Genomic DNA, 22692 nt, shown 5'->3' with positions numbered 1-22692 from the left:
ACCAGATATTCGGCTTTTAGTACTTTTCATTGAATGGTGATCACTGGCCAGAAGAACGCTTCTGTTTTTCTTCAAATACTGCCCTGATTTTTTTACATACACTTAAAAAGGCAGTGGGGGAATGTCTCTGTTTAACATTTCACCTGAAGGATGTCATCTCTGAACTGCAACACTCCTTCAGTACCTCACTGAAGTGTCAGCCTGCATTATGTACTCGAGTGACACTTGAGTCCATGACCTTTGGGTTTGGAAATGAGAATACTATCATGAGCCAAAGTACAATTGCTTCTCTATCCTCTCAAGGACAATAATATCCTTGCTGTGATTCAGTGACTGAAATGGCACAGAATACTGTAGATGGCATGTGACCAACTTCTTAACTGGCAATAGAACCACTTTTCATTTGTGTTGTTTTGTTGTTATGACCCAATTGGACATTCCTACTGCAGTCAAGTTGGGCTGATAATTTCCTGATACATTTAGCCACAATAACCATCGTCTGTTTCATTTAATACAGAGTTGATCTTTCTTTCAGTTCCTCCCACACTAGTTAATTTATGCTCACTCATATTGCATTGTATCTACTAATTTAACACTGAGATCCAAGTCCTTCTGAATCTAATTATCTATTACTTTCTTATGAATGGACAATGAATGTGTACAATTTCATCAGGTCCTGTTACAATATCCTCACCCACAGTACTTGTTCAAACAGTGGCTGTTCTAATACTGGACACTAGGATGGCCACCTCTAAAATAGCGCAGCTTCATAGAACAAAGACAATTTACAGCTCAGGAACAGGCCCTTCAGCCCTCCAAGTCTGAGCCGATCCAAGTCCAAATCTAAACCTATCGCCCAATTCCTAAGCATCTGTATCCCTCTGCTCCCCACCTATTCATTCACCTGTCCAGACACAGCTTAAATGAATCTAGCATGCCTGCCTCTACTACCTCTGCTGGCAACGCATTCCAGACCTACCACCCTCTGTGTAAAGCACTTGCCACGTATACATTCCTTAAACTTTTCACTTCTCACCTTGAATGCATGACCTGCCGTTACTGAATCCCTCACCCTGGGAAAAAGCTACCCTGTCTATACCCTTCATGATTTTGTAGACCTCAATCAGGTCCCCCCTCAACCTCCTTTTTTCTAATGAAAACAATCCTAACCTACTCAGCCTCTCTTCATAGCTAGCACCTTCCATACCTGGCAACATCTTCGTAAACCTTCTCTGCACCCTCTCCAAAGTGTCCACATCCTTTTAGTAATGTGGTGACCAGAACTGTACACAGTGATCTAAATGAGGCCAAACCAATGTCTTGTACAATTTTAACATCACCTGCCAGCTCTTATACTCAATATCCTGTCTGATGAAGGCAAGCATGCGAAATGCCTTCTTGACCACTATATCCACCTCATCCTGTGCAGCCACCTCCAGGGTACAATGGACCTGAACTCCCAGATCTCTCTGCTCATTAACCTTTCCCAAGGCTCTTCCATTTACAGTTTAAAATGTGAACTGTTCATTTCTGTGAACCTTTGATTTCTTGTTTCTCAGCTACTTATCCTGTGCTATACATTAATCCTTGCTTCAGGACTCCTTAACCTAGCTTTTGACCATCAATGTAAAATGTCAACCAAAGCTTTTTGAAACTCCAAGCCCATAATAGTGCTTGCGCCACCCTAGGCCATCAGATCAATTAAACAATGACAATTATTTGAGCATCTCCTCCCTTTGTTTGACCTAGCCAGTTGAATTTCTATGTTTTTCATGGATATGGCAGAATCTTTCACATTCATTCATTAAATTTCTGCAACTCACATCCCAGGCAGCACATCGAAGCACCAAAGAGAGGGGTTTCATTCAGGAAGACTACAAAACACATGGATTCATTGCTGCCAGTATCCTGGGATAATGCCAGTCAGTAAAGTATTTGGATGCAATCAACTGGTCAGGTTGTTCCACTCAATTGGCAGCATCACCTTGGTCTTTCCACACTCCAAGTTTCGTTGGCAACTGTACCCATGCAAGTAAAAGCAGATTTCAAACTTGCAAATGGTTGGCTGTCAATGGTAGTTAAGAGAAGTATAGTTCTTAATCTCCAGTGTTAAGGACAGCTTCAAATAAATGTCAAGTTGTATGACAGCCACAGTATAGTCAGTCTGAATCTACAAAGATAAGGGATAGAACGTAGTCCCTTGTTGAATCTTTTTGTAAAACAGAACCATGTGGTAATTACCCAGTTATTACTAGAACAAAGTGTTTCAAGGAATGGCACAGATATCGGCTAAAAGCTTTGACATTAAACATGTAATTGTTGCAAACATATGAATGTGCTTGGTATTCGATGTGTTTGACCAGTGGTTTGTAGCCTTAGCTATAATGTGACAAATGGCAATTTTCTCCACCTACCAATGTTAAAACAAAAGCAGTCACTATGCATCGTCACCTAGCACATTTAAAGAAGGTCACTGTGTTCTTTCGAAAAGGTTTCATGAGCAACCTATAGGTAGCTAATTAATGCCAAGTTTGCAGAGCAGCAACAAATAACACCTCTGTACACAGAATAAAACAAAGTCAACACGCCAAGCTGCTAACAATTCTAGCATAAAAACAAAACTGCACTGGTTCCTTCTTTTAAGCAATAATTCTAAAGATCCCCTTTTTCCTCACAATTCAGTTTTTTGCCGGATGAACTTTAGCACTACCAGAGTGTTCATGGGACTGAGAAACAGATAAACAGCAAAACTCATAAGCTTCACTTCCAAATTAATCTTTCAATGTACTGCACTGAAACATATGCTCCAATGAGCCAGTGCAAATATTTCCATTTCTTTCAGTTTTGCACTCTGAGTAAATTCACTGCTATCGAGTCAATCTGTGACAACGTTTGAACAGGTTATATTTCAGGAACTGCATCTACTAAGAACCTACTACATTCCTAGGCATCTGCATCTTACAGAGACAGAGTTGCTCCACAAGTTTGTACAGGATTTATATAGTGGTCCTGGATGCTAAACAACAATATGGTAGTCCATTATGACATCCTACTTTCCCAGGTATGCAGATTTGTCATAACTGGATATTTTCAGTTGGGCATGCTTTGACTAATGATTGAGAGGGGGGCATGTATTGGGTGCATTAACAAGATTGAGTTATTTGATGAGGCAACAGAAGACATGTCATTTTGTGCAAGATAAAGATGAAAAATTCTGCACAAATCCAGGCACCATCTGTGGAGAGAGAAAATGTTTAAATTTTAAGACTGATATGACTCTTCCTCAGGTCTGACTATTTCAATAGAGGGGTTTGGACCCAAGGTGCCAGACCCTCTGGATTAGTAATCCAGTGACAGTACCACTATTGGTTGAGAGAGATTCAGTTCTGAGTTTTGAAAAGCAAATTGTAAAGCCCAGAAAGAACAATTATTTGTAGGGCCAAGGTGGGGGTAGTGGAATGAGAACCATGATCTGACTGCGGATTATGAGCAGTCACTCAGCATGCCTACTCTTAAGTGCAGGTTACTTTGAAATGCAGCAAAACATCACATGGCCACTATAGCCATGTACTACATGAACAGAGGATAAAGGGTGGCCTGTGGAGATTACCTACCCACAGGGTATCTTACAAACCAATCCCCAGGGATAATAGTTTCTATTCATTCCCTATCACTAAGGCCAGCTCAAACCTCAACAATTAGCATTATTTTTCAAGTTGCCACTCAAAGGAAGATTACTGTCAGATAACATCTAGCAATCACAACAAAATCACCTGTAATTGAGACTGAGAGATTACTGTTGCCTGCATAGAAAATGAATGCCACGATCACCCAGAAGTAAGAGCTGAAAATGTGTTGCTGGAAAAGCGCAGCAGGTCAGGCAGCACCAAAGAGCAGGAGAATCGACGTTTCGGGCATAAGCCCTTCTTCAGGAACTCACCCAGAAGTAAGCCAATCATTCTGAGATTCTGCTAAAAGGAATAGAAAAGCTTTTTGATGGTTCTTATTTTAACTCCAAGGTTTGGAGATGACCAGGCAATGTGTTCCAATTCATGTTATTATACATGAATCATTTTATTTTCCTTTAATGTAAAGCCTCAGGACATCAAAAGGTGCTTGAAAGCCAATGAAGTGTTTGCAAAAGGCAGCTCTGAAGCTTTGTCCTATAGCTCCTGCAACAGGAATGAGGTAAATGGCCAGTCCTTTCCCCTTGCCACTTTGGTTGATGAGTAAACATGGGGAGAACATTCCTGCTCTCTCTCAAAAGTGTGATGCAATCGCTCACATCCAGAGGGTCACTGGCTTAACACCTCATCTGAAAGACAGGAAACTCAACTATCACAGCATTCCCTCACTACTGCCCTCGCGTCAGCATGGATAACGTGCTAACATTTCTGGAAGGAGACTTGAACCCATGACCTACTGACTTGGGAGGCAAGTGTACTGCTAACACTGCAGTTGATATCAAGACAGTGTACCATCTGATGCTCCAGTTGAGAGCAGACTCCTAAATACAGATCAAGAATAAATCTCAGTAGGTTCCTTCCTGTGGTAAAATCACCACTCTCTAATTGTCAGTGTGCCACAAGCTATTCACAACATATGAACCAGATTATAGAACCCAATAATGATTTTTTTAAAAAACAACTTTATAGTTAAAAACCTACAGTGATGTCCATTGGAGTCATGTCACCATGGATACTGCCTCCATTTCCACATCAGCATTCACACAATTTCACCTCAGTACAGCGAGATCTCTACAGTCATACATAGCGTGGAAACAGAGACTTTCGTCCAACCAGTCCATCATGAGCACGATCCCAAACTAAACAAGTCCCACCGCCTGTTTGTGGCCCATATCCTCCAATCATTTCTTGTTCATGTACTCTAACCAGATGTGTATGCATGAATTGGTCAGGGCTAGAGTAAGCAATTTTAATTGTTGTTAGGATTGAGGAGCAAATTACCAAGGTTTGATCATTCAACAGCAAAGTTCTTTGAAAAAAATGTGCTTCATCTCAATGTACCATGCAGCAGAGTGAAGCAAAACAACTGATGGTAATTGACCAAAGAGCTTCTGATTAGATTAGATTACCCACAGTGTGGAAACAGGCCCTTCGGCCCAACAAGTCCACACTGACCCTCCTAAGAGCAACCCACCCACACCCATTCCCTCATTCACCCCTATCTAATGCACCTAACACTATGGCCAATTCACCTAACCTGCACATCTTTGGATTGTGGGAGGAAACCGGAGCACCGGGAGGAAACCCACGCAGACACTGGGAGAACGTGCAAACTCCGCACAGACAGTCGCCTGAGGCTGGAATCGAACCCGGGTCTCTAGTGCTGTGTGGCAGCACTGCTAACCACTGAGTCACCGTGCTGCCCTTCTCTCGAGCATGATGACCGATGTATCCTCAGTGCATTGACTACACCACAATACACTTTCATGCTCTAAGCTGCATTTTTTATTAAAACATCAGTTCGCGGTTTGTTATCGTCGCAACTTTTCCTTAACTATTTCACCAAAGCAGCAGGCCATTGTGTACAGGCAAGACCAGCATTTAATCAAGTGCTTCTATACAAGTTAAAACTAACAACTTTGAAAATGACCTGCAGTAAGAACATCCCTACCTGATCACTAAACCTATCATTCCATGTAAAGGGCAGTAAAGATGCTGCCAACTCCCAGTAGCTCTTCAGTGAATTAGCAATCTGAGTCCTGACAACTGGTACCCCACAGCAAGAAGATGTAAGAATAAAAAAAGTTCAGCCCATTTCTGTCACCTCTGTGCATGTTAAATGTGCTCTCCAACCCTACAGCAATGAATATACTTCAAAGTCATTTCCTGGCTGTCCTGATGTGGTGAAAGATGATACATAAATGCAATTTCTTCCCTCCTGTATTTAAACCCATGAGGCTATTGTTAATTCTTGGGAGAGGTCTGAAAGTTCGACAATGAAAACGCCGACAAGAAAAATTCATTAAAGCTACTGCATGCAGTCAAAACCTCTTCCTCAGGTAATGCATCACATTTCTCAAATTACGTATGTACATATAAAAGTAATATCCGTCAGTAAGGAAAATGGGAGAAGGCAGCAGTGGGGAGGGGCAAAGTGAGATTTGGAAGATGAAAGAGAGAGCCAGGGAATGGGAGAGAGGGAGAAGTGTGGGAGGGAGAGAAGGCAGAGAGAGAGAGAGAGAGAGAGAGAGAGAGAGAGAGAGGAGTGGGGGGAGAGAGAGAGAGAGAGGAGTGGGGGGGAAAAGAGAGAGAGAGAGAGAGAGAGAGAGAGGAGGGCAGGCGAGAGAGAGAGAGGAGGGCGGGCGAGAGAGAGAGAGGAGGGCGGGCGAGAGAGAGAGAGAGGAGGGCGGGCGAGAGAGAGAGAGGAGGGCGGGCGAGAGAGAGGAGGGCGGGCGAGAGAGAGAGAGAGAAGTGGGGGAGAGAGAGAGAGAGGGAGGAGTGGGGGGGAGAGAGAGAGAGGAGTGGGGGGGGAAGAGAGAGAGGAGGGGGCGGAGAGAAAGGAGGGGGCGAGGGGGGCGAGAGAGAGAGTGGAGGGGGGCGAGAGAGAGAGTGGAGGGGGGGCGAGAGAGAGAGTGGAGGGGGGGCGAGAGAGAGAGTGGAGGGGGGCGAGAGAGAGAGTGGAGGGGGGCGAGAGAGAGAGTGGAGGGGGGGCGAGAGAGAGAGTGGAGGGGGGGCGAGAGAGAGAGTGGAGGGGGGCGAGAGAGAGAGTGGAGGGGGGCGAGAGAGTGAGTGGAGGGGGGCGAGAGAGAGAGTGGAGGGGGGCGAGAGAGTGGAGGGGGGCGAGAGAGAGAGTGGAGGGGGGCGAGAGAGAGAGTGGAGGGGGGCGAGAGAGAGAGTGGAGGGGGGCGAGAGAGAGAGTGGAGGGGGGCGAGAGAGAGAGTGGAGGGGGGCGAGAGAGAGAGTGGAGGGGGGCGAGAGAGAGAGTGGAGGGGGGCGAGAGAGAGAGTGGAGGGGGGCGAGAGAGAGAGTGGAGGGGGGCGAGAGAGAGAGTGGAGGGGGGCGAGAGAGAGAGTGGAGGGGGGCGAGAGAGAGAGTGGAGGGGGGCGAGAGAGAGAGTGGAGGGGGGCGAGAGAGAGAGTGGAGGGGGGCGAGAGAGAGAGTGGAGGGGGGCGAGAGAGAGAGTGGAGGGGGGCGAGAGAGAGAGTGGAGGGGGGCGAGAGAGAGAGTGGAGGGGGGCGAGAGAGAGAGTGGAGGGGGGCGAGAGAGAGAGTGGAGGGGGGCGAGAGAGAGAGTGGAGGGGGGCGAGAGAGAGAGTGGAGGGGGGCGAGAGAGAGAGTGGAGGGGGGCGAGAGAGAGAGTGGAGAGGGTGGAGAGAGAGAGGAGAGGGCGGGGATAGAGGAGGGCGGAGGAGGGGGGAGAGGAGGGCGGAGGAGGGGGGAGAGGAGGGCGGGAGAGGGAGAGGGAGAGGAGGGCAGGAGAGAGCGAGTAGTGTGGGAGAGAGGGGGAAGGGCAGGCGAGGGGGGGGAGGGCGGGCGAGAGAGAGGGGAGGGCGGGCGAGAGAGAGGGGAGGGTGGGCATTGAGAGGGGAGGGCGGGCGGGTGAGAGGGGAGGGTGGGCGGGAGAGAGGGGAGGGCGGGCGGGTGAGAGGGGAGTGCGGGCGGGTGAGAGGGGAGGGCGGGCGAGGAGGGCAGGAGGGCGGGCGAGGAGGGGGGGGGGGGAGGGCGGGCGAGGGGGGGGGGGGGGAGGGCGGTCGAGAGGGAGGGGAGGGCGGGTGAGTAGGGCGGGCTGGAGGAGGGGTTCAGAGGCGGGGTGAGGGGGGGGGATGAGAGAGGGGGGGGGGATGAGAGAGGGGGGGGGGGATGAGAGAGGGGGGGGGGGATGAGAGAGGGGGGGGGGGGATGAGAGAGGGGGGGGGGATGAGAGAGGGGGGGGTGAGAGAGGGGGGGGTGAGAGAGGGGGGGGGTGAGAGAGGGGGGGGTGAGAGAGGGGGGGGTGAGAGAGGGGGGGGTGAGAGAGGGGGGGGTGAGAGAGGGGGGGGTGAGAGAGGGGGGGGTGAGAGAGGGGGGGGTGAGAGAGGGGGGGGTGAGAGAGGGGGGGGTGAGAGAGGGGGGGGTGAGAGAGGGGGGGGTGAGAGAGGGGGGGTGAGAGAGGGGGGGTGAGAGAGGGGGGGGGTGAGAGGGGGGGGGTGAGAGAGGGGGGGGTGAGAGAGGGGGGGTGAGAGAGGGCGGGGTGAGAGAGGGCGGGGTGAGAGAGGGCGGGGTGAGAGAGGGCGGGGTGAGAGAGGGCGGGATGAGAGAGGGCGGGGTGAGAGGGGGGGGTGAGAGAGGGGGGGTGAGAGAGGGGGGGTGAGAGAGGGGGGGGTGAGAGGGGGGGGTGAGAGAGGGGGGGTGAGAGAGGGGGGGTGAGAGAGGGGGGGTGAGAGAGGGGGGGTGAGAGAGGGGGGGTGAGAGAGGGGGGGGTGAGAGAGGGGGGGGTGAGAGGGGGGGGTGAGAGGGGGGGGTGAGAGGGGGGGATGAGAGAGGAGGGGTGAGAGAGGGGGGATGAGAGAGGGGGGTGAGAGAGGGGGGGTGAGAGAGGGGGGGGGTGAGAGAGGGGGGGTGAGAGAGGGGGGGGTGAGAGAGGGGGGGGTGAGAGAGGGGGGGGTGAGAGAGGGGGGGGTGAGAGAGGGGGGGTGAGAGAGGGGGGGGTGAGGGGGGGGTGAGAGGGGGGGGTGAGAGAGGGGGGGGTGAGAGAGGGGGGGGTGAGAGAGGGGGGGGTGAGAGAGGGGGGTGTGAGAGGGGGGGGGTGAGAGGGGGGGGGTGAGAGAGGGGGGGGTGAGAGAGGGGGGGGGTGAGAGAGGGGGGGGGGGTGAGAGAGGGGGGGGGTGAGAGAGGGCGTGTGTGTGGGAGCGAGGGAGCGAGAGCAAGAGTGATGTGTGAGCCGATAATGTCAGAGAGACTAACACAGAATATTAGGTGAATGAAGACTGACAGGAATAAAGCAAAGGACAAAAATCAGCATGGCGTAAAGGGATGGGGAAGGATCAGGGAACAGGTAACAAAACATGGAACCAAATTACAGCCCCCACCAGAGCACAAAAATATCACATCCTCAACTTGGATTTGCTCAAATTGACTTAAGCTTTCCCTTTCAGCAGCCACTGTCACTGGAAACGTTTCCACGAAATCTAACCAATCGTTGCTTCAGATCAACAAACATCATTTGCTGGTTCATTACTAAAAAAGGAATCCTAATTGCAAACCCAACAGCAGTAACAAGATCGCGTGCAAGAGTTCTGTTGGTTGCACTGGGACACTTCCATCACTGACAATAACAAAGACCCCTTTCCTCTCTCTCCTCAAATAAACACACTGAAACATTGGGAGGTCTTCTTGCATTGCCAGTCCTCCAAGACCTCAGCCTAAGTAATGTGGAGGTGCCAGTGTTGGACTGGGGTGGACAAAGTTAGAAATCATACAATACCAGGTTATAGTCCAACAGGTTTATTTGGAAGCACGAGCACGAAGAATGCCGCTGTCTGTCGAAGGAGCTGTACTCCGAAAGCTTGTACCTCCAAATAAACCTGTTGGACAATAACCTGATGTTGCATCACCATAAGTGGACATTCCTCATGTACACAGACAATTTTATTCATGTGCGAACTTCACATCCATGCGCAAACATGCACACACTTACACATGAAAAATAATCGGCAACGACACCTCAAAATCGTTCGTCCTGCAAGGGTTCAAAGCTCACTAGCAACTAACTTCACAGTGACCTCAACTCAGAACAGCAGGTCCGTGGGGCAGAGATCTTGCTGTGACCTCAAACTACTCAGTCAAATTGTATGAAGGTTATAACAGCAGGCAGGCACGTCATTATGGACTCAGAAACAAAGTCAGAGAACACCCCAAATCAAAAACACACACCTGTAATTATTGAAAAGATATTATAAACCTTGCCAAGCCGCTGTTCATCATCTACTGAAGCTCTTCCAGCTGACCTGCTCTTTGAAAGGCAAGACCATCAGGTCAGCTGAGTACTTACATTTGGAAACATTAAACAACAGCTCTGATGTAGACACACAACATCATAGGGGTCCATTTTGTGCGCAAAAGAACCAATTTCTTTCTTCTCATGATCAACTCGAGCTGCCGAGATGGGCAGAGGAGTGGATCTCCAACAAACTTTCAGCAGTACTGCAAGCCAGCAGCAAGAAAGACAAGAACACAGAGGAGGGATGGCAGAGAAAGCTGAAGCACAAAATAGAAGAGAGTCTAATGAGCGATAACAGAGCAAGGGGAAAGAGAGAGAGAGAGCGCAAGGGGAAAGAAAGAAAGAGAAAGCGCACGAGGGGAAAGAAAGGAAGAGAGTGAAACAGAGATGGGACAGGAGTGGGTGGGAGGGCACAACAGAAACATGGAACGCAGGGTGGGTAGGGGTGTGAGGGGACCGGAGACTGAAACCAGCATGGGGTGGATGCCAGAGACCACAGAGACAGAGAGCGGCACTGGTGGGGCAGGGGGTGCTGGCCGGAAGGAACAACAGGCACAGAGGGTGAGGAAGAGAGGGAGATGGAGAGAGGCAGTAGGGGAGAGAAAGAGGAAGACAGAGGCAGAGGCAGAGATGGGGAATGACTGGTGAGAGAGAGTCAGAGGAAAAGGGGGGCCTGAATTATGGGATAATTCGCACACAAATGACACCAGCTATTCATTACCTTTACACTTAGTACACTGTTTTGAACTGGAATTGGCAGCTACAGAGAATGCAGTCCTCAACAGAGAATGTGGGGCCTGTGTCGTCTTAATACTAATCTGGAGAATCATTACTGAGGCACACAAAGTATAAACTGGAAAGTGCTGATTAGAATAGTTAAGTAATGTTAAATCATGTTCGAAAAACAAAATCTACAGGGGGAAGCTTGGGAAGAGGGATATAAAAAGTTTAAACAAAAACTCAAGTAAATATTAACTCTGTTAAAATGATCTACATCTGCAAAAGTGAAGCTTCAGTGCCAGAGAAATTGCTTAGTAATTTACTTTAAGTTAAGTTAATTTAAGAATTAAGTTCTAGAGATGCATAGCATAGAAACAGACCCTTTGGTCCAACTCATCCATGCCAACCAAATACCCTAAATTAACCCAGTCCCGTTTGCCAGCACTTGGCCCATATCCCCCTAAACTCTTCCTATTCATATACCCATCCAGATGCCTTTTAAATGCTGTAATTGTACCAGCCTCCACCACTTCCTCTGGCAGCTCATTCCATACACGTACCACCTTCTATGCAAAAACATTACCCCTTAGGTTGCTTTTAAATCTTTCTCCTCTCAGCTTAAACCTATGTACACTAGCTTTGGACTCCCCCACCCTGGGGAAAAATCCTTGTCTATTTACCCGATCCATTCCCCTCATGATTTTATAACCCTCCATAAGGTCACGCCTCAACCTCCATCACTCCAGAGAAAACAGCCCCAGCTTTTCAGCCTCTCCCTATAGCTTAAACCCTCCTGGCAAACATCCTTATAAATCTTTTCTGAACCCTTTCTAGTTTCGCAATATCCTTCCTATAGCAGGGAGACCTGAATTGCATGCAGTATACCAAAAGTGGCCTAACCAATGTCCTCTACAGCCACAACACGACCTTTCAACTCCTATACTCTATGCTCTGACCAAGAAAGGACAGCATACCAAACACCTTCACTATCCTATCTACCTGCGACTCCACTTTCAAGAAGGTATGAACCTGCACTTCAAGGTCTCTTCGTTTAGCAACACTCCCCAGGACCTTACCATTAAGTATTTTAGTCCTGCCCTGATTTGCCTTTCCAAAAATGCAGCACCTCACATTTATCCAAATTAAACTCCACCTGCCACTCCTCAGGCTATTGGTCCATCTGACCAGTGTCCCGTTGTACCCTAAGGGCTCCGAGACACCCGCACCAATCAACCAAACCGCCCCGTGGCCCAACATTTCAACTCCCCATCCCACTCTGCCGAGGTGCTGGGCCTCCTCCACCGCCGCTCCCTCACCACCAGACGCATGGAGGAAGAACGCCTCATCTTCCGCCTCGGAACACTTCAACCCCAGGGCATCAATGTGGACTTCAACAGCTTCCTCATTTCCCCTTCCCCCACCTCATCCTAGTTTCAAACCTCCAGCTCAACACTGTCCCCTTGCCTTGTCCGGACTTGTCCGACCTGCCCAGCTCCTTTTCCACCTATCCACTCCACCCTCTCCTCCCTGACCTATCACCTTCATCCCCTCCTCCACTCACCTATTGTATTCCATGCTATTCTCTCCCAACCCCCATCCTCCTCTAGCTTATCTCTCCACGCTTCAGGCTCTCTGCCTTTATTCCTGATGAAGGGCTTTTGCCCGAAACGTCGATCTTGCTGAAGCTCCTTGGATGCTGCCTGAACCGCTGTGCTCTTCCAGCACCATTGATCCAGAATCTGGTTTCCAGCATCTGCTGTCATTGTTTTTACCTTCTTCACTGTCCACTACACCTCCAATTTTGGAGTCATCTGCAAACTTACTAACCTTACCTCTTATGTTTACATCGAAATCAAATCACTTATATAAATTACAAAAAGCAGTGGACCCAGCACCCATCCTTGTGGCACACCACTGGTCACAGGCTTCCAGTCTGAAAAGCAACCCTCCACCACTACATTCTTACTTACACAAGAACACAAGAGCAGGAAGAGGACCCTCATCCCCTCAGCCTTCCATAGGACCAGTTGATTCTATAGGATCACAGGTGATCTGCTTCAGACCTCAACTCCTGGGATGGGCCACATCAGCATAACTTGAACTCCCTGATATTTCAGAACATAGAACATTACAGTGCAGTACAGGCCCTTCAGCCCTCGATGTTGCATCAACTTGTGAAAACAATCTGAAGCCCATCTAATCTACACTATTCTATTCTCATCCATATGCTTACCCAATGATCATTTAAATGCTCGTAAAGATGGTGAGTCTACTACTGTTGCAGACAGTGCGTTCCATGCCCCAGCTACTCTCGGAGTAAAGGCACTACCTCTGACATCTATCCTATATCTATCACCCCTCAATTTAAAGCTAAGCTTCCTCATGTTAGCCATCACCATCCTAGGAAAAAGGTTCTCACCGTGCACCCTATCTAATCCTCTGATTCTCTTATATGTCCCAATTAAGTCACCTCTCAACATTCTTCTCTCCAATGAAAACAGTCTCAAGTCCCTCAACCTTTCCTCGTAAGACCTTCCCTCCGTGCCAGGCAAAATCCTAGTAAATCTCCTCTGAACCCTTCCCAAAGTTTTCACATCCTTCCTATAATGCGGCGACCAGAAACTGCACGCAATACTCCAACTGCAGCTGCACCAGAGTTTTGTACAGCTGCAGCATGACCTCATGGCTCCAAAACACAATCCCTCTACCAATAAAAGTTAGCACACCGTATATGCCTTCTTAATAACCCTATCAACCAGGGTGGCAACTTTGAGGGATCTATGTGCATGGACACAGAGATCTCTCTGCTCAGCTACGTGACCCAGAATCTTACCATCCGCCCAGTACTCTCCATCCAAAGTGAATCATCTCACACTTTTCTGCATTAAACCCCATTTGCCACCTCTCGGCCCAGCTCTGCAGCTTATCTATATCCCTCCGTAACCTACAACATCCTTCGGCACTATCCACAACTCTACCAACCTTAGTGACGTCCGCAAACATTTTAAAAACAATTTACCTCCTTTATAAATACTCGGTGAGGTGAGGTGATCTCGCCCCCACAACTCTGAGGCAGAGAAATTTCAGACATTCACTTCCCTCTGGAAGGAAAAATAAACTTCCTTTGCATCTCAGTTTTAAATGAGTACCCTTCTATTCTAAAATTATATTCTATTCCAAGTGTAGGGCCTCACACCTACTGACATTAAACACCATCTACTACACTTTTTGCCCACTCACTCAATCGATATACAACCAAAGAGTTTGTTTCCTACTTATAACTCTATGACTCTAAGTGAACTTCCCTCTCCTAATTAGTTGAAAGCACTACCTACACCCTTGTTATATGTTCTGCGATGACTTTGTTCCCAGTATAGCTCAAATGAAGCCCGCCCCTCTCTTTCCCCAGTACTGGTGCCATTGCCTTACGAATTGAACTTATTTCTCCCACATGAACCTTTGAGCTACGCGTTTATCTCTCCAACCTTATTTACACTTTGCACATGGCTCAAGTAGTAATCTTGAGATTTGTCATCTGTGGTTTGTGATCCACCATTGTGGTTTTTAAATTTAGCCCCGAGCAGCTCGCAAACCCTCAGCAGAACCTCGTGCCCAGGATTACCTAAGTAGTTGTTACCAAACTGCATGATGACACTTGGATCCTTCCCCTCCCGTTCCAAGTTCCTCTCCAGCCCTAAAGAGATGTCCTTAACTGTGACACCATATAGGCAGCACAGCATTTGGAACATTCTGACTCTGCTGCAGAGAACAGCACGTTATCCAGAACTATGCTATCCCCTATGACTATTCATCACTTCATTAAAAATTAACTCACTCTGACTTGTTCTAACTTTTGACCTAACTACAGTAAGTTCATGTGCTTTCATAAGCTTCAATGCTGAATCTCACAGCAAGGCAGGTATAACAAAACCTGTAGAGATGCAGGTCTGCACATACATTGTCTTCCTGATTGCCGGGCTTAGCTTGGCACATCTTGATGCCAGAAATTGTCGACTGATTAACATTTTTAATAACAATGAGCACTGATAGCCTATACCACAACACAAATGGGAGTGAAGAAAACTACATAGGATCTCTGCAAGCAATGTTTTGACTTTTTTGAGTATTGTTTCAAAACACATTCACACAGAATTCTTAATATTTTGAGCTGAATCATGTCTCACCTTTGAGATCAATTCAATTCACAGTTTACCAAGTAACAGCCACAGAATCCCATACAAATATCTTTCAATGGCCCCCTCACCTTGAAGAAAGCAGTACTTTTCAATACTTTAATGAGTTTGCCAAATACATTCTGCAAAACAAATAAACATAGTAGCAATCCACCACAGATTACCGTAACTGCACTAACTGATGCATCAGTATTCCCAAGCTGTGCAAACTAATTGCATCAAGTTCAGCAAGGTTTTTTTTTCCCCCCTCAACGATGTCATTAATATCTCTTGGGCAGGTGGGATTTGAACCTGGGTCCTCTGGCTCAGAGGGAGGGAAACTACCACTGTACCACCTCAGATCATGAACCAATTAGCAATGGATGTTAGGTGGGATTCAAACACGGGTCGCCAGAACATATCCGGAGTCTTAACTTTAATAGCCTACTAATAATCCCACTAATCTATCACCGCCATCAATCAGAAACAGGAATGGTTTGGCTTCAGCTGTTTCTTCTCCCAAGACTGGGTCAGGACGAGAGGACAATTGTCACACATAAGAATATGGCAAGACACCAGGCTTAAAGATGGAGATAGCAACCACACAACTGAGATAGGAAAGAAATATAGCATTGGAAAATAATCACCACTTATACAGAACATTGCACCAAAATAACAAGGAGTGTTTTTTTTTATTTTAGTGTTCCTCTTTACCTGAACAACAGAAGGTTTCTCTTTTAAATTTGTTACTGGCACATTCTAGTGCGGGGGAGGGGGCCAACTTTATTTTTTATTATTTCACGGTACACATGTGTTTTTGTGAAGGCTATTTTTTGTTGCCCATCCCAAACTGAATCGCTTGCTAAGCGGAGGGCAGTTCAGATTCAACTGCACTCCTGTGGATCTGAAATCACACACAGGCCAGACCAAGTAAGGATGGCAGATTTCCTTCCTGAAAATGGACGTTAGTAAACTATCAGCAAGGAGTCATGGTTTTTACAACTATCACTGACAGTTTCACTTCCACTGTATCTGAATCAGGTTCCATCAGCCACCGTGCTGGGATCTGAATCCAATAGACAATAGGTGCAGGGGTAGGCCATTCTGCCCTTCGAGCCTGCACCACCATTCAATATGATCATGGCTGATCATCCTTAATCAGTATCCTGTTCCTGCCTTATCTCCATAACCCTTGATTCCACTATCCTTGAGAGCTCTATCCAACTCTTTCTTAAATGAATCCAGAGACTGGGCCTCCACTGTCCTCTGGGGCAGAGCATTCCACACAGCCACCACTCTCTGGGTGAAGAAGTTTCTCCTCACCTCTGTCCGAAATGGTCTACCCTGTATTTTTAAGCAGTGTCCTCTGGTTCGGGACTCACCCATCAGCGGAAACCATCAGTTTCCTGCCTCCAGAGTGTCCAATCCTTTAATAATCCTATATGTCTCAATCAGATCCCCTCTCAGTCTTCTAAACCCAAGGGTATACAAGCCCAGTTGCTCCAGTCTTTCAGCGTAAGGTAGTCCCACCATTCCAGGAATTGACCTCGTGAACCTATACTCCCTCAATAGCCAGAATGTCTTTCCTCAAATTTGGAGAACAGAACTGCACACAATACTCCAGATGTGGTCTCACCAAGGCCCTGTACAGCTGCAGAAGAACCTCTTTGCTTCTATACTCAATCCCTCTTGTTATGAAGGCCAGCATGCTATTAGCCTTCTTCACTACCTGCTGTATCTGCATGCTTACCTTCATTGACTGGTGTACAAGAACACCCAGATCTCTTTGTACTGCCCCTTTACCCAAATTGATTCTATTTATGTAGTAATCTGCCTTCCTGTTCTTGCCTCCAAAGTGGATAACCATACATTTATCCACATTAAACTGCATCTGCCATGCATCTGACCACTCAGCTAACCTGTCCAGGTCACCCTGTAATCTCCTAACATCCTCATCACATTTCACCCTGCCACCCAGCTTAGTATCATCAGCAAATTTGCTAATGTTATTACTAATACCATCTTCTATATCATTAATATATATTGTAAAAAGCTGCAGTCCCAGCACTGATCCCTGCGGTACCTCACTGGTCACTGCCTGCCATTCCGAAATGGAGCCGTTTATCACTACTCTTTGTTTCTTGCCAGCCAACCAACTTTCAATCCAAGTTAGTACTTTGCCCCCAATACCATATGCCCTAACTTTGCTCACTAACCTCCTATGTGGGACTTTATCAAAAGCTTTCTGAAAGTCCAGGTACACTACATCAACTGGATCTCCCTCGTCCATCTTCAGAGTTACATCCTCAAAAAATTCCAGAAGATTAGTCAAGCATGATTTCCCCTTCATAAATCCATGCTGACTCTGACCTATCCTGTTACTACTATCTAGATGTGTCCTTTCTCGGAGTCAAAGGATGTGTGCATACAGTGGTTCAGTGGTTAGCACTGCTGTCTCACAGTGCCAGGGACCCAGGTTCGATTCCAGCTTCGGGTGACTGTCTATGTGGAGTTTGCACATTCTCCCAGTGTCTGTGTGGGTTTCCTCTGGGTGCTCCGGTTTCTTCCCACAGCACCAAAGATGTGCAGGTTAGGTGAATTGGCCACACTAAACTGTCCATAGTGTTAGATGGATTAGTCAGAGGGAAATTGGTCTTGATGGGTTACTCTTCAGAGGGTCATTTTTTTTTAGATTAGATTCCCTATAGTGTGGAAACAAGCCCTTCGGGCCAAGCAGTCCACACCGACTCTCCGAAGAGTAACCCACCCAGACCCCATTCCCTCTGACTAATGCACCTAACACTACGGGCAATTTAGCATAGCCAATTCACCTAACCTGCAAATCTTTGGACTGTGGGAGGAAACCGGAGCACCCAGAGGAAACTCACGCAGACACGGGGAGAATGTGCAAACTCCACAGTCGCCCGAGGCTGGAATCGAACCTGGGACCCTGGTGCTTTGAGGCAGCAGTGCTAACCACCGAGCCACCGTGCCGCCCATAATTGCCGTTGTGGATTTGTTGAGCTGAAGGGTCTGTTTCCACACTGGAGGGAATCCAATCTAACCATACTAGCACAGCATGGGCGACTATGTGTCTCTGTGTGTCTGTGCATGCTCCTATGTGTACATGTGCCTATGTGTGCTTGTCTATCTGCCAGCTTACCAGCAGTACTAGTGCCCAAGGAACTACAGCCCACAATAAATTGTTACATCAGTGGGTAAAGCAAGTAAACATGTTGCTTTGTGGTGACAATAGGATGTGAAAACATTGCATCAAAAACCAACATGTTTACTTGTACGTTTCAACCTCGTCCCTTAAAGCATCAACATGCACAACAGTTCAAAAATAAAACAAAGAACTGCGGATGCTGCAAGTCTGAAGTGAAAACAGAAATTGCTGCAGAAACGCAGGAGGTTTGGCAGCATCTGTGGAGTGAGAGAGCAGAGGTAACGTTTCAGGTCCAGCGAGGAAGGGCCACAATGATTTGCCCGGTTTGACTCAGATTTGACTTGAGCAGAAACAGCCAATAAACTGCGCTTGTTGTTTAGCAATGACTTTTCAAAGCAAAATGGAAATTCCAAGAAAATTCAATGGTAAGTTCCTCATGTGGATCTGCTGCACGCACACGGTACATTCCTATATTTCCGACTGATCTTTTGTAACAGAATGTTTTCTCTCCCTTATTTCCTTTGTTGACAATCTTGTTCTTGATTTCTAGAATTCTTCTGGCTCAAAGTAGCGACAGTAGTCAGCACCGAATGTATAATTACCTTGTTCAGTCAGCTACTGCTTGGTGCCATAAAGGTAATGTAAACTGATGAGGCTGACGACATATTCAGATAACACACACAGCAGTGCAAGCTGATGGGAGTGGGTAGAGTGCCTAAAGCAAGACCTAACCAGAGGAAATGTACACGCTCGGGCTTTATGTTCTCAGAGATTTGTTTTATGAATAAATACAATCCAACCGGCTTTGAAAGTCATTTATGGTGCAAATTGTCAGCCTTCAGTCTAAGATTCAGATTAAAAAGAGAACACTCGCCTTTATACAGTATATATATGACTGCTCATGCCTGACCGTAGGTTATCTCATAATGCTTTCCAGTTAATGAAGCAATTTCAAGGTATAGTCACTGCTGTAATGTAGGAAACGTGCTGCAAGAATATCAGGGCACAGCATGCTCCCGTAAACAGCAAGGACCACATAATCAGTTGGGTCTTTTCCTACGCAAGTCTCAAGGGTGGAGTTACAAATCTAAATTGCATTCAAGTTACCTTTTATGCTTTGAAAATGTGCACAATATGTTAAATCGAACCACAATTGAACATTCCCTGCCGACAGGTCTTGAGACATGCTCTCACAGAGAATCTATGACCCATCAAGGCAAAGCGAGTTGCTTATAATGTATAATCAATCATCCATGGCTCCTTGCTGATTTATTCTACTTTGCTTCCATGCCAGTCACATCTTATTTCTCAGCTGCCTCTCCTGCAGATCCTGCTCAACCTTTGCCTGCAGCTCCTCACTTTAAAGACTGTTGCCTTAAGGGATATGCTGGTAACTGCAATTAAAAATTACACATTGTTCAATGTTAAGGTGCTTCTGTGTATGTAGGAGGTCAGTCAAATAAAACCACCTCAGCGTTCTCCCAGTAGAATGCTAAATTTGTTAGGATATCTACTGAGGACTGTGAATTGCACAAGGGAGTATTTCAAAATGAAGCTCGTGTGAACAGTTCAGTACACTTCACAAGCAAATGCTAACAGCTAAACTAATTGAGTAACAAGTACTTAGTCAATGACTTGTGCAAATCTCAAGGCTCTTCTGTTATCATTCCGTCTCAGGCTAAATGGTGGAAATCTCCGAATCTAGCCATACTCAAGTGAATGCTCGAGTGTTGAATTTGGATTATAGAGCTAGCATAAATATTACAGTATGGGCTGCTGACTTAATGTAGTAACTTCAGTCCTCAATCAACAGTCCAGGCCATTCTGTTCTCAATACTACCTCCCTCACATACTGCCGCCCCAATTTTTGCAAAACTGTAGATATGTTTAAAGCAACACAAATACCTAAACAGTGACAAATATCTTGGCAGCATTTCAGAATTGGCGTAGAGAGATCTGCGCGTACAGGTCCACAAATCCATGAAAGTGCAGCACAGATTGATAAGATGGTCACAAAGGCATATAGCACGCTTGTCTTTATCAGCCAAGGCATCAAATATAAAAGTTGACAAGTTATGCTATAGCTGTATAAAACTTTAGTTAGGCCATATTTGGAAAACTATGTGCCGTTCTGGTCGCCACACTACCAGATGCTCATGGATGCTGTGGCGAGCATGTAGAAAAGGTTTACCAGGATATTGCTTGGTCTGGAGGGTTTCAGTTATGAGGAGAGGTTGGATAAACTCAAGTTGTTTTCACTGGAAAGATGAAGGCTGTGGGGGCGACCTGATAAAGGCCTACAAAATTATAAGAGGCATAGATAGGGTGGCTAGTTGGAGGCTTTTCCCCCCAGGGTGGAAAGGTCAACTATAAGAGGACACAAGTTCAATGCAAGAGTCGGAAAGTTTAGGGGAGAAGTGTAGGGAAACGTTTTCACACAGAGGGTGGTGGGTGTCTGGAACACACTGCCAGTGGAGGTGGTGAAAGCAGGCACATTAAGGTGAGAGTCTTGATAGCCACATGAATAAAAGGCAAACGGGATAGAAACTGTGCATGGGCAATAAGTAGCAGGTCTAAATAAGGAATAGGAATCAGTACAGGCCTGGTAGGCCAAAGAGCCTGTTGCTGTTCTGTATGAATTTAAATAAATTAAACTGAATGCATATTATTTAGGATAGCATACAAGAAGCGTATAAAGAAATGAGCAGATATCAAGTGTTTTCCCATGTTAATTCTTAGGCATTGAGTTTGAAGAGGAATAATAATTTATTTTTATAGAAAAGAACACATACAACATGAGTAGGTCATTCAGCACTCTAAGACTATTCAATGAGATCATGACTAATGTCCACCAATACCATTTTCTTGCATGTCCTTTTACATTTTTTTGCCAAATATGTAGAAAGCTATCAATCTTGGTCTCAAGGACTGAGCCAGCACAGTCTTCAGGGAGAGAATTCCAAAATTCATCGCGCTGCATGAAGAAATGCAGCCTTACGTAGTCCTAAATGGCCTGTCCCCGATTCCGAGACAGCGCACCTTGGTTCCAGACATGAAAAGAACAGAACATTTGCTGACATGAGTAACTTAAGTTCAGGCAAACGTCTGCAAGGGATAATACAACAGACCAGATATAGTTCTTCAGGGGACAATTTGCAAAGACCTTTTGACTGTATTCTTCTGTATTTTTGATAGTGGGAAAAGGACTATTTATAAACCAAAGACTGCGGCACTTTTTGAAAGCAAGTTACCAGCATTTATTTTGTGTGGCATTTGTTCAGCCATTGGGGGTTGTTTAGTTGCAGATGAAGTGGCACCAGAGAGTGTGTCCAAATCGAGATTTGGTTGGCAACAGTTAGCTGATTGGTCTGCGATATGGTATCAGGATGTTGATGACAATTGCTGTATGTCTGCCTGTTAACAAGCGTGTGATGGGCTCTGGATAGCTTCTGGGTGTGAATAACATTCATAGAATGCCTACAGCGTGGAAGCAGGCCATTCCGCCTATCGGGTCCAGAGCAACCCCATTACCTTCTCTCGGTAACCCCATTTCCCCATGGCCAATCCATCCTCTCTGAAAATTATGGGCAATTTAGCATGGCCAATCCATCTAACTTGTACATCTTTGGATGGTAGGAGGAAGGCACAGCACCTGGAGGAGACACAGGTAGAATGTGCAAACTGCACACAAACAGCCATCCGAGGCTGGAATCAAACCCAGGTCCCTGGGTTCCCAGGAATTGAACACAGATTCCCCCACGAGATAGCAGTGCTAACTACTGAGACACCACGCCGCCCTCAAGTCAGAAGCCAACCGACCAAGACAAAGGAAGGTGCTATCTCTGCAATAAAAAATAACTGGAGAAAGTCAGTTATTTCCCTCATCAGTTACTGTAAGCTTTTAATCAATAAGCCAAAGACACAATAAGTGAATCAGTTGCCCTGTGCCACATAAAAACAAGAGACAGACAGAATGAATCCTGGCCCATGCTTTCTGTCAACCTGCATCGAAAGACAATCAAGTTGGGAGACTCTTTGAACTTCTGTAAAATCTTTGAATTTTGTGATCACTCTGGGAATATTGGGAATTGAGTTCTGCTACTTGAGTGCGCTACCTCAGTGAAGCATAAGAGTATATGTGGCATTGCGCAATTTGGGGAACAGAATAGGAGAATCAAAATGTCTCCAAAACAGCAATGTTAAAACAAGTGAAGTGGAGAAATGATGATTAAGAAAGTGAAAATATGCAGACCTTCAGAGACAGATTAACAAACTTAAACATAGTGAACACATTTTACAACACATTTACGACATAGAGACACTTATGACCTAATTGGACATCAAGCAAATTGTTAAAATGACACACAAGGACAAGGATAATTGAACCTGAACATGAAGATTTGACTTAGTCATTATTTTAAAATCACACATTCTAGCTTATTTTATATTTGCCACTTAAAATCGATACCTCTAAATTTACAACAACAGCCTATGTAAACTTTCAAAATTACAATTATATATTTCCAACCATGGTGACATTTCCATGATTATTAGATATACAAAACCTACATGAGGAAATGTTGACAGGAAGCACATACAATGTCAACTTTTAACACGTTAATAGAGGCTCGGGTTCAGGGACATAATTTTTTGAAATTTGCATTACAGGTGGACAGTGTGATTAAGG

The 22692-nt window shown here is 46.4% G+C and overlaps 1 protein-coding gene across 4 annotated transcripts in view; it reads right to left on the bottom strand.

Moving 5' to 3' along the window:
- The window catches only part of LOC148149184 (uncharacterized protein C1orf21-like), a 194498-nt gene that overhangs the window by 136643 nt on the left and 35163 nt on the right, over positions 1 to 22692 (bottom strand). The gene's annotated exons all lie outside the window — the stretch shown is intronic.

This window comes from Chiloscyllium plagiosum, unplaced genomic scaffold (genome assembly GCF_037043375.1).
Source record: "Chiloscyllium plagiosum isolate Xiang-an unplaced genomic scaffold, Cpla_swu_hap1 HiC_scaffold_9, whole genome shotgun sequence".
NCBI classification, from domain to species: domain Eukaryota; kingdom Metazoa; phylum Chordata; class Chondrichthyes; order Orectolobiformes; family Hemiscylliidae; genus Chiloscyllium; species Chiloscyllium plagiosum.
Note: the sequence above shows the minus strand (reverse complement) of the source record. Positions and strands in the feature narration are given on the sequence as shown.